The 13678-nt window shown below is 30.5% G+C and overlaps 1 pseudogene across 1 annotated transcript; it reads right to left on the reverse strand.

Annotated features, from left to right (window-relative positions):
- Window positions 1-738: 738 nt before the first annotated feature.
- LOC137831337 (protein SPA1-RELATED 3-like) lies at window positions 739-11230 on the reverse strand (annotated as a pseudogene). The gene is made up of 7 exons (XR_016517801.1): window positions 10603-11230; window positions 10286-10443; window positions 3100-4033; window positions 2101-2256; window positions 1711-2022; window positions 1485-1544; window positions 739-1244 (listed from the first exon to the last, which is right to left on the reverse strand). The product of XR_016517801.1 is annotated as a protein SPA1-RELATED 3-like (transcript).
- Between the last annotated feature and the right edge of the window lie 2448 nt (window positions 11231-13678).

Consider the following 13678-nt stretch of genomic DNA (forward strand, 5'->3'; position numbering starts at 1 on the left):
ATTCTAGATGTTTCTCCTTGACGGCTACCTCCTCTAGGGTTTCTAACACCTCTTATTCTCCCAATTGGATTACAATTTACTCAATGGTATTTTCCTCTCAATCACTGATTCACTAGTGTAAAGGGTTGTGCCTCAAGCCTTCTATTTTAACCTAATTTGCTTGGGCTTAAGTAGCTTCTTGCTTGGGCGCTAATGGGTTCACTGGGGCAAGTAAAACGTAAAAAGGCCCAACGTTACTGGAGCAATCTTGCTCAAGAGAGAATGAGCTTGCTTGAGCGAGATCCACTAGTGGTGTCTTGACTTTTTGCAATTTTGGGGCAGCTTTGGTGATGTTGGTGCATTCCAACTTCCTCTTTTTAGCTTTGTATATTCTCCTTTTTCCCTAGAATCCTGAAATTAACACTAATTTGAAAATAAATCGTTCTTATTTAAATTAAAATCACAAAATATGTAAAAGAGGTATAATTGAATAAATTAAGGGTTATTTTATACTTATTTTATCAATCAGTGCCCATATGTACTCTCTTATGCCAATCTGCTTAACCTTTTATACATGCATTGGGCGGATTGGCTAATTTTTCTGTTTCTATTTTGTTTGTTGTTTTCCTCCTTTTTCTACAATTTCCTTCAATCTTCTCTTTTCTTCATCTTCATCTTCTTTTGGGTCAAGCAAAAATTGAGAAAAATGACATTATTTTTACAATATTTTTTATATTAATCATCCATTATGCATCATAATTTGATATGAAAAGAAAATTTGACACTTATCCATCATTAGGTTAAGAAAATATAGTATAGTACAACAACAAAAAAGGCAACCTAATATCTATTTCCACTTTTCGTTTCTTCCATTATAGAATACACTTGAAGAGATCAATCACATTTTTTTCTCTCTCCACTCACTCTGATCTAGAGCAAAATAAAATTTGTAAGTAGCCCTGAAATTCACAAGACTTCTCTATAGCCTATTCTAGCAACACAAAGCTACCCAATTGCAAGAACAATTATCTGTCACCTCATACATCTTTGTATCATTATTTCCATCAAAGACCAACTTAAGCCATCTCCAAAATTTTGACATTCCCTCTGGAGTTTGCAGCAACTAAGGTTGGGGACTGACCACGCCAACAAACAGAAGTGATGAACTCAGAAGAATCATCCTCTTCATCCACAGACAAAGGGTCACTGCTACAAAATTTGAAGGACAATGCTGGCATGGGGAAAGCCTTATGATATATGAACACCTAATTTAACATAGAATAAGACCATTGATACAAAATTCAAGAAAAATGCCTATATAAAGTTAGTAGTTCATACCATAATATCATCATAATTCCTATATTTTAACAACTTTATCTATAATATAATCTAACAGAAATGTATGCAAAAGCAATATTCTTCTAAAGACAACTTCGGAAAAATACAATGAAAGGAACTCCTTAAATGACAAATTATTAACCAATGCTAAGGGACAAATGAAATACCTCGTTTGTCTCTGAACCAGTAGCAATGTAACCATCAGATACAGACAACCCCACAAAGTTCTACAACAAAAGGAAGATGAATCAGTATACTACTTCAGAAATTAAAACGCCATGGTTGTAAGAATCATAATCTTTAATGCAATAGTAACACCATTCTTTAAAATATTTTTCCTTATCTTCTTCATTTTCAAGTGTAGAGACAAATAACTGTTGTCAAGAAACATACCTTAATATTCATGTGACCAGTGAATGATTGGACCGGTGAATGTATAACCCCATAAACACACATGGACAGATCCCAAAGCTTCAAAGTGTTATCTGTGGATGCAGAGACTAGGCTCATGGTGTCTGCAAACTTGATGTAGCTCACTGTTTTATTATGTCCAACTAATGTACAAAGAGGCACTTTTAAGTTGCGAAGATCATAGTAATATATGTGATGATCTGCTGAACCAAATGCAAGGAAATGAGCAAAATCAGGGTGAAACTGAACACAACACACATTTGCATTTGTTTTGATGGTACCAGCACTAACTCCCTGCAGTGATAGTACAAGTGAGGAAAGCACCCATCAAAAATCTATAGCTAGACACAAAAAATGGAAAAGAAGGCTTACCTGATTGATATTCCACAGCTTCACAGAACCGTCATCACTTGCACTTGCTAGTAATGTGGGGTCTGCTGATGAGAAATCAATGGACCATGCTCTTTGCTTATGCTCCCTCATCTCAGACTGCACTTGACTTGTTGTCACATCCCAGAGCTGAAACAACTGAGTTCACAATAACTTCTATGGAAATCATAGACAAAGTATATTTGACAATAAATTATTATATAATCCAATAACCTATGTAGTAAAAACACTAACACAGATACGGGATACGATATGGACATGGACACGGATACTTCGACATGTGTAATTTTCAAAATGGAGGATATGGGGATACAAATCTTTTTAAAAAGATGTTTCACATGACTGGTTCAAGATGTATTAAGGAAATAATAATTATAAAATTATATGCAATTATTGTATGCAATATTTGACGATATTGTACCTAATTATATGCAATTAATTTTAATAATTATAGAATCTCATGATTAGTATCCTACCTAATTAGATTGTAATTTGGGAGGATTGTAATTTGGGAGAGAGGAACTCCCTATATATTTTATTTTCTATACATGAGTGATGTAATATAGAGAATAAGAAACATCTCTTCTTCTTATTACCATTTTTTATCATTTTCTTATAAAATGGGTTGTTCCTTATTTCTATAATCATAATAAAAACTTATACCATAAGTTTGAGTTTTTAGAAAATCACTATATTGGTCTTTTTTAAAACTGTGTTGGAACCGTACTAGAATGATGAGAAATCCAAAAGATATTTTTTGAATTAATCACTTCATCAATACGTGTTGTACAAATATCGTACACGTATTAGTATTCGATAATCGGACACATCATTTAAGAGATGTGTTCGAGCTTCACAGACAAGAACACTACATTTTATCATCCATACTAGTCTCTCAAGTTCTATGATGTATCATGAGCAAATTGATAAAAACTATAATGGTTTCATACCATGTAATAATTTTTCTGATGTTCAACCTACCTGAACAACACCTTCAAAGTTACTTGAAGTAATTTGACTTTTGATGTAAGTATTCCAGCATGTACTACTCAATGTTGATCGGCTAACCATCTCCACTACTGGATAGTGGATATCACAATCCTCATTTATGGTTGTGTCATATTCAAATACTTTAATCTTCTTATTTACTCCTGCAGTAGCAAAAAATTCTGCATCGCGATCAAAACTGAGTGAACATACAATGTTGGAAGAATTCAAAAGATCCCCTTGTTTCAGGTCAGCCTTAACCTTTAACTCACTGAAAGATAGGTACTTGCACAAACCCTCAAGGAAAGGATTTGTCCAAGGACTTTTTCCTTCCCTTAATTTTTCTTTTGATGTTGCTTTATTGACACAACTCCTTTCAGTGACAACAAAAGACCCTCTACCATTAGTAGATATAGGTGTATGTTCAACCACATGTTTCCCAGAAGAATAGGCTGATTTGCATCGAGTCAAAAAGTATGCTGACTCTAGTTTCTTGAGGTTCTTCAAAAACCTTGGACTTTTAGAAAGAGTAGTTTCATCATTGTTCTGATCATCCCATTCTGCAGTGTCATCAACACACATGTCAGTTCTGACTCGTTTTCTGGTCCTTGGACTAGTAGAATCCTCATCATTATCAACAACTATGGTGGATGGGAAACTTGATGTTGAACAATCATCACTCCTTAATCTTGTGCCAGTTATCTCTATAAATTCAGTTTTTTGCCTAGTCGCTTCTTCAATATCTGAACACAGAAATGAAATAGCATGTTGCAACTTCTCAGCAGCTTCCCTTTTTTTCTTCTGAATTAAGGAAAGGAATTCTAGCAACACCTCCTGATTATATATCCTTTCTCTAAGTTTTTCTCCTGCTGCACACTCTTCAATATCATGTCTTGGTTCCTTAAGAAATTCACTCTGCAACAAATCCCTGCAACAAATGTTAATTTATAATCAATCACAATTAATTTAGACGAAAATTGGTGAGACATCACACGGTTGGGACGATGAAAATTGTCATTTGATTTGATTATTTGTACAATGTACATCAAACAACACATTTATAATTTTTGTGAAAGAGATTTTCACTATAGCTATCTTTGATAGAAAGAGAAATAAAGTATATTAGAATAAAATAAAATAAATTAGTGAAATAAGTGAAAAGAAAATGGAAGTTAAAAGTGTTTTTGATTGAAAAAAAAATATGAGAAAGATGATGCAAAATATATAGGTGTCTAATAGCAAACGAATTCCATTATTTTTAAAATTATTTTTTCACCCTTTTCTCTCAACTAATAAGTTCAACTTAATTTCATCTTCTCTCTTTTCCTAGTAATTGAATGCATAAAGAGGATCTATTTCAATACTAATATTAGTTATAGTGTACAAATTTTTTTCATTTTTAATTCTAGAATACGTTAGTTCTATTCTATTTCTTTGAATTGTAATTGTAGTTTATGATTTTAAATTCGTCCTCAATTTAAACACATTCAATCAAGATCTAAGCGTTTTACATGGAGAAGCAAGAAAAACATGTGTAACTAAAGCTATGTGACAAACTTTTTAATTTTCAATTTTTAGGTCCCCTATCTGTACAACAGAGTCTTTCTCTTTCCATCAAAACTTTTGAATGAATAAACATTCTTTATAAAATTTGTGAGAGTTTATCTCATGAGACAGTGATTCTTTTTATCAAGTAGTGTGTTTTTCATTTCTATTCTTCTCCATCTTTTCTATTTTCTTTGTTATATTTTTTACGCATTAGTCTTCATATATTCTTATATTGATTTTCTTGACATAAAACATAAACATGAGACATTATTATGTTTTATAAGGTTATGATTTTACAAGAATGTTGAACTAATTGATTTGTATTTGTTTCTTTACTAATTGGAATTGACTTGATAGTAAGTGGTAAGCAACTTATGTGAAGATAAATCTTCCATACTCTTTATGACACTACAAGAAAATCATGAAATAGAAACCCATTTTTAGAGACCAAAATAATTAGTTACAATAGGAACTAAAATAGAGACCATTTTAGAAACTAAAAAAAAAATTGGTTTCTAAATTAGTTTCTATTATTTTCTTTTATTGTTAAATAGTTTCTAAATTGGTATCTAATTAGCAACTAAGGTTTTAGATACCAATTATTTAGTTTCTAAATTTAGTCTCTAAAACCTTGGTTGCTAATTAGATACCAATTTAAAAACTATTTAACAATAATAGAAAATAATAGAAACTAATTTAGAAATCAAATTTCTTTTTAGTTTCTAAAATGGTCTCTAATTTAGTTACTATTGCAACTAATTATTTTGGTTTCTAAAAATTGGTTTCTATTTCATGATTTTCTTGTAGTGTGAGAGTTTCATAATTTGATATGTAGAGTAAGAATCCATGACTTGTATGAATAATTTAGTTTCAATTAATAATATAATGTTTTAATTTTGAAAATTGAAAATTGATAACAAAAAGTATAAAAAAATTATTACAACTTTTCTCTCACTTATCTTTAGTTTAACTCGTGGCATGTTCTCCATTTATATTATTCTCCATTTACATTATTGGAACTTTATTTTTTATGTCTTCTTACATTGTTCTTATGTTCTTAAAACTGAAAGCATAAACATTTTATGTGATTATAGAATCAAATCAAGAAGGAAGAAAGGATTTTAAAGAAATTAAATACTCCTAACAAGAAGCATGATGAGAAAAAAGCTAAGAGGAAAGAACAAGAAATAAATTCAAATGAAGATATACAAAAGGAATATTAATCAAATGATATTTTATAAACATTGGGGATGCAAGAGTGGATGCCTAAGAGAGAAAGAGACACACATACAATTGTAACTTCTTTCAACATGTTACTTGTAAGTTCATGTGCTAGTTGTAACTACTTCAAAATATCACTTTCAAGTGCATATGAAGATTGTAACTACTCTCATGTTACTTCTAAGTACATGTGAAGATTGTTACTACTTCATATGTCTCTCCAAATCTCTTGGATGTCCCATGTGTTGATAAGAGACTAAGGATGTTAACTTTTCCTAATCATAAGTGCTCACATTAGGTGTAATCATTAGCTTACTATAATCATTATGTTTGTATTCACACTAATGTAATCATTATTTTTGTGTTCATACTTAAAATTTCTTAATCTTATGTTCACATTGATTTTACCTATTTTAGTAAGTGTCTTGGGCACACCTTAGCTAGAAAATAAGGTCATCATCTCTTATAAAAATTACCCTTGAACATTGAATGCAAATAACTCTATGAGAATATATGAGTTTATTAAGAGAGTGACATTCTTGCCTTTGGTTCTTACCATGAAGAGTTTTTTCAAGTGATGAATCTTCATTGTACTTATCTTTGAAATTCTCTCTAAGTTGGCATGTTCCTTTTCTTGTTCTTACTTGTAATCCATTTTGTAAGTTTGTTCATGTTTTGCATTGTTTTTTCCATTTTTCTGCAAGTTTGCTCACCTTTTAAGGAACACGTCAAATTTAGATGTTCTCATATTGTATAGCAAAAAGGATATTCAATCCGCTAGTTATTATCTTATAAAGATATTAAACTAAATAATTTGCTTCAATTTCCAAATTGATTTGATGGACTATAGGTGAGGAGTCACTTATGTGAAAGATCACCCTTTCATTACACTCTATGAAGTTGCACCATTCCCCTTTATATCTATTCAATCCCTAAACATGTCATATATGTTATTTACATTGATATCATGTAAACTTAAACTAAATTATGCTACAAGGTTCTATGTTTAAATACTTAGTGGTACAAAATGTAATTGTGACAATGGTTTTCAACATCGATTACATGACAACCAATATAGAAAGATGCATAGTGGAAAACTTATAATATTTTATGTTAGAGCAAAATTCTAACATTGTGTTATTCTAGTTAAGTGTTTGAGACAATAAAGCTCAAGCATGAAGAAGTTGTGTTTGATAGACATTGAATAGATCATGAGTGCATGTGTTTCGTCTGACAAACAATATAGCACCATGCAAATTTCCACTATGTTTGATAATTGAATGATGATGATCACACGATAAGTATTAATTGTCAAAGACTTTAAGCTAACATGAACTTAAACAATATTCCTAAAGTTTAAGTTTTTTACGCATGGAATGTCTTCACCATCTGTTTAGAGATTCGTGTCAAATACAAGCTTCATTTAAATATCTCTTGGGTTTCGAGATAAAGGTAAAATGACCACCAACTCTTTCTCACACAAACATATGTTAACTTTGACTCAACTATCTACCCAATTAAGTGTGCAATTAAAAGAATACTTGGTTGAGCCAAAAGTGACTTGTTGAAAGAATACTTGAATAGAGTTAGCCATAAGTAGTTAAGAGTCGAAGTTGATGAGAACCATAATACAAAGTCTTTAATTAAAGAAGAACTTTGAGAATATTCCTCAAGAAGACAAGTCAAAGAATATAAATATGAAAATATTATAGAAGAAAGCCTTTCATATAATGAGGACCTCCAGAACACACTGTATCATGGAATACAAGAAGAAAAGAATAACAAGAGTGGAGAAGAATAAAGAGAAATACAAGGAAGAAACATTAGAGAGCTTAAAGAAGACAAACGAAAACAAAGTAATTTGTAAAATTTTATAACATTCTAGAATGTTTTAGAAACTTCTAAAAAAGGAATGAGTGGAAATTCAAGTACACTAAAGAAGTAATTTATGATTACTCATGATGAAGATATTTAAAACATCCATCTACCTCATCATATGAAGGTTGTAGCTTTCTCCACATGTCACTTTCATGACGTGTGATGGTTGTAGCTTTCTCCACGTGTCCACATCAAGTGAACTTCCAAAGGAGCTTGAAAGTTCAATATATATTTCCTTTTCTTACTATGTTATAAAGAGGTGGTTGAACTCTCATCCTATATAAATAAGAGTTCTCCCTTTGTACAAATTACAATTGAGATTGAAATAAATAAAGTTGTGAGAATTTTTATTGTCTTAAAAGTATGAAACTCTTTTACATAGGTTTTTATCTTGGAGAGCTTCTTCAAGTGGTGAATATTCATAGAAATTATCCTTGGTTCATTAACTAAGGTGACCTTTTATTTATATTCTACCTTGATCAATTTTTTTATTTTCAAATTTACCTTGTTTTGTTGTTTACTTTTGTATTTTCTTAGAGCAATTTTTTATCATCCATGGATTTTTCCTGCATCAATTCCTTATTGAGTTGATAGATCCTTCCATCTTTAAGGAATCAAAATAAACTCAGATCAAAATTATAAAACCTTACTTCAATTCATTTCCTTGTGCACATTAAATCATTGTTTTTCCATCATAAAAAATAAACTATCGATAAAGTTTTATTAGGATGCTTTGTCTCTTTTCAAACTTCACATAAGTGCTTGGTTATTTATTCTTATTTCAAACTTTGTTTTGTTTTTACTGAAAAACCTAAATAGTTTTTAAGTGAAAACACTAAGGAGACGGGTGAGGAACTTTAACTTTAAAGAAAAGAAAGAAGAGAACAACTTGACCAAGAAAGGAGAAATAGAATGACACAAATATATTCAAGAACTCCTTCTTAGTATGAAATTATAAAGAACATAAATATAAAAGATATCATGCTCCAAGGTTAAAACTACATGATAGCATTAGGAATGAGACATAATAAAGGACCACCAAGGAGGTTGGACGCTAGGATAATTTTTTTGCATTTTTTTATTTTGGACCTTGGAATTTTTTTCTCATTTTTTTATTGGGCCTTTATTTTGTCTTATATTTATTTTTTTATAATTATTTTAATTAGAGACCTTTTAGAAATTAGTATTTTAAAAGGGTGATTAGGTGGACCTTATTAGTAATTAAGTTCGTGAATACAAGGTTAATAGTATATAAGACTTTTTTTTTAGACTTTTGTACATATAATTGCTCCATTTTAAAAATTTGAATCATTTTCTTGAAAGAGAATTCTCTCTAAGTTGTTCACCTAAGAACTTTTGGTTATAATATTTGAACTTTTAATTAAAAGTGACGAATCTTCCTTTATTTATTAATTCCTTTACTTATTAATTTCTCTGGATTGTGATGTCAATCAAATCAAAGCAGATGGAAGTTTTTTCATTTATTATTTGTTAGTTATTGGATCCAACACAAGGTTAGTAAGTCATCACTATAGATATACTTATCATTAATGTCCTAATAAAGAAACTAATATGTGAATAAGACATGAAGGATTATTACAATGAACTTAAAGAAAATGAGGAGAAAGAACTCAAAGAAAAGAAGAAAAAACAAAAATAAGAAAAGTATTTGAGAAGAGAAGAAAAGGAGAAGAATTATATTCCAAATCATATAGTGAAATTGTTCAAAAAAGGATATCTAAAGAGAATATTTGTTATGGTACAACAGTTCAGTTGTATTGAACTTCATGTTTTTCATATAGGCATCATAAAACAGGCAACTTCTTTTAAAATAATCGTACTTTCAATATTAACATTATCCAATGTTGAAGTTTGATCATGTCACTTTTAGGATTAATGTTAAAACTGACTTTCAACTACATTAGAATTGATGTTAAAAAGTTTAAATAACTATTGTACAACTATGTCCGAGTGTACCATGTGATTGTAAATGCTGTCGGACTTTAAGCAAAAACCTAGGGGGGAAAATGAAAGTATAAAAATTGAGAATGTTAATATAGGTTTTTTATCATAGAAGAAAGTATACAAAATGACTACATTGAAGAAAATATTGATCTAACTCATTGAACAAACGATCAGAAAAACCACTTAAGAAGGTTTGTGATTCTGGGAACAACTTTGTTTCCAACTCAATCTCTTTATTCCTTTATCCCCATGGTTTTGTTGCAGCCCTTTTTATCTGTGCATGTAAACAAGACAAACTTCTTTCCAAGTTTAAGGGGAAATGAAGATCACAAACCTTAAACCATAAACAATCTTAAGACATAATTGCATTCTTAGCCTAAGTATCCTAAATATTTATTCAAAATATTCAGTGATAGGTGAAGCACAACCTTCTGATCAGAGTTTAAGGAAATGGATAACAGAAGGGGAAAAGAAACAATATATACACAAGTGGCAAGGTGATTGGAACATGTGCAAACAATTTAGATATTTTTTTATATGTAAAAGGAATGTGATGAAGAGAATTTACCCTATTGTTGGACGATTACTAGGTTCAGGTTGTAACAACCATAAGCAAAATGAAGCTTCTTTAGGCCACTTTAGAAGTAACTGTGGAGGAAGAACTCTATGTCTAAGGCTTGACATGGTTCTGCTCTTTTCTTCTGTTGAGCTCAGTGGACAAAATAGCTGCTCACAAAGTAACTCACCCAAGTTAGAATAACATGAAATAGAAAATCTGCACATTAGATCTTTGAAAAACTTTTTCTTACTTCCATATTGGAATAATTAACATGGTAAACAACAAAAATCAAATAAAATAAGAATGAGTATATTTGTGTTGTGAACCTCAAAAAGGAGAACTCCTAACTGGTAAATGTCTGAAGCACAGGAACTTAGAGCACCAGCAACCTCTTCAGGACTAGTATACCAACTCGCCTCCATCCGCAGTTCTTGTTTTTCATTTTCTTTCCTTCTGTGTCTCTCATTAATGATGCAGGTGCCACAAACACCACACTCGACAACAAGCAAGTAGAGTTTGACAAAGAAGCTATTGAAGTCTTGGCAGACACAAAGTCATCACTTCCTAAACATCTCTGCTGGTGCGTAGGGGTAAGTGTTGTAGTTTTAATCTCAGCATCTGAACAAATTGCTGGATCCATAAACGAGGCATGGCTGAAAGATGACATGAGAAAGCAAGAGGGCATCACATTATGAACAGCATTTCCTTGAGAATGAGCCACATGAACAATTTCTACTATTTGCCTAAATATGTTCAAGCATTCAAAGCAATTCACTGTTCGTTGAGATTTATCTAACCATTGCCTCAAACTAATATTATCACCCATTATAATAGCACAAACAGAAGATTCAATTCTCCCAAGGTTTTTATGCTGATCTCTTTCAGCAAACACAACCTTTTTCTGAAGCTAGAAAATCACCATCATGACTCAAATACATTTCAGTGGTTCCAAGAATGCCACATAGATACTCATGATTAGTTTCTCAACCTGATGCCACACCACGCATTCACCATTTCCTGCACAGTTACGAGAGTTAATTCACCAACTTCATCACCATGCAGTTCATCCTGATAAAGAAAAACCAAATCAGCAGAAGTCAAAAAGAAAGCTTTTTATAGGCAACAACATTCGAAAATGTTACAAAACATACATGTTTTCTTAAAAATACTGCTAGATTTCTCAATTATAAGCATCAAAATTTTCTCATTGGTTCCAAATGTCTAGCAGATTGTAGTAGGGCTTCAAAAAATACATATAAAGAGAGAGAGAGACTATGGAGCATATTCTGTTTCTAATAGAGCAACCCATACAAATCTTTCTACTAGAACAACACAATTTCAAAGGATTATTTTATACAAAAATGAAAAGTAAATTAGAAGAAGCAAAAGCTCCCCATGTGAAAATAAATAAATCAATAAAATTCAAATTTGATCATATCTCACTACCTGATACGGATGAGATTATTTATTCTTATGCAGCACATTTTCATTACATACTCAAAGATATTATTTATTACAAGATAATTGTTTAAAATGTTATGAAATATTAGTTTTGGAACCTAATTGAAAGTTTTAGATAAATTGGAGAATTGTTGGAAAAATAACAACATTTTATAAGATTTTATATTTACAAATTATTTTTTATATAATATTAAAGTATATTCCAATTATCACAATAATTATTTTATTTAGTTTTATATGTAGAATATGAAGAAAAAAAAGAAAAATGTGATGAATTTTGAGCATCGGGTTCTCTCTTAATTTGTTTTAATTTTGTTTTGTTCTCATTGTGGTTTGCTTTCTCACCCATCACGAGCATGAGCTCTTGGTGCTATTGGTTACGTTTTCTTTAAGCGACGTGGCGATACCATAGCCTCTCCTCTCACTAACGTTAAACAATTAAAAAAATAAGAAAAAAGTGTAAACATTAATAAATTAACGTCCATGCTAATTAATTTAATAACCCAAAAAAATTGCTTTGTTCCAAGGTGTACGGCTGCATAATATTTTATTTTATTAATATCTTGTGGACGTGACCAAATACAAAGAATGATCAAATTTGGAAAAAAAATCACACACCAGCTGATGAGATCAAATTTGCTAATGGGATGACAAAAATCATTATCAAATTATGATATTTTAATTATTATATTGTTATGTAGAAAGTGTTCTATTCTGATTACTTTTTACTTAAAAATAAAGGTTTAATCTAATAATATATATATATATATATATATATATTATAGTTTTTGGATTAACTAATGATAATGGTTCAACATATATTGAGTAATTACAGATTCAGATATTTATTTGGCGAAGTTAGTATACTAAAATTTTCTTTCAACCCTCTTTTCAAATATTTGTTATTAATTGAAATTAATTAACACTTAGAAATTTTGATGTGTCTCATTCTTTAGTTAATGAAATATATCTCTTATTTTAGTGAATTTGGAATTAAACAAATAATATAGTGTCTGGAAAAGAGTATTTAAGAAAGTATTGGTAACATTTTTTCATATTTTAAAATTACGTCACAATGGGAACTTGTACGAAGATTCTTCGTATGTGACTACGTGCAATTTCCTTGAGCAATGTTCTTGGCAGCACAGCATCTTATGTCATTAAACAACTGATTTTTATTTTCAGCCAAGAACTATAAGCTATTTAGAAATTCTACACTACTTTTGTACGATCTTTACAAAAATTCCTAAGAAAAAAAATAATTAGTTAATAAATTAAAAGTAGTTATGTACCATCTAATTTTATTTTTTTTAGATATTAGGTTGAGACTAACTTGGCGTCTTCTAAAAATAGTTTGTAAGAGTGTTTTTATTAGAAAAAATTCACTTCATCACTTTTTTCTTGGCACAAAAGAGGATTTCGGTTTTTTTTATTCCATAATTTAGCTAAGTGGTTTCCAAGTTTTTTTCAATTTTACTCCTAGGAGTGAATTCCTCAACATGGGTATTTCTTGACTCCTAAATCCTCTTGGCTGACCTCGTTCAAGTATTTTTTTTTAAGCCACTTATGTCTTAACTAAGTATTTTTTTGACAACTTACTTTTGACTTATACAAACACAAGATTTGAGTGATCAATAGATCACGATTTCAGCTCAATAGAGAGGGTAGCATCTTTTGGCATATACAATGATTAAGTTCTCTCAACTAGTTTGCTAATATGACCACAAACAATGTTCTTACAAAGCTTTAGGGCACATATAAATTCAACAAAGTTTTGACAATTGTAAAATGATCACTCTAATCCTTATCTTCTTCTTCTAAGAGAGTCTTTATATAAGCTCGAGAATAGATGACCATTGTAAACCCTTTTCAATCGATTGAGTAGCTTTTAACTCACTTGAATGTATTATTCTTCTTCTTCTTGATATCTTCTATCAAGCT

Source organism: Phaseolus vulgaris, chromosome 11 (assembly GCF_051622355.1).
Source record: "Phaseolus vulgaris cultivar YP4 chromosome 11, ASM5162235v1, whole genome shotgun sequence".
NCBI classification, from domain to species: Eukaryota; Viridiplantae; Streptophyta; class Magnoliopsida; order Fabales; family Fabaceae; genus Phaseolus; species Phaseolus vulgaris.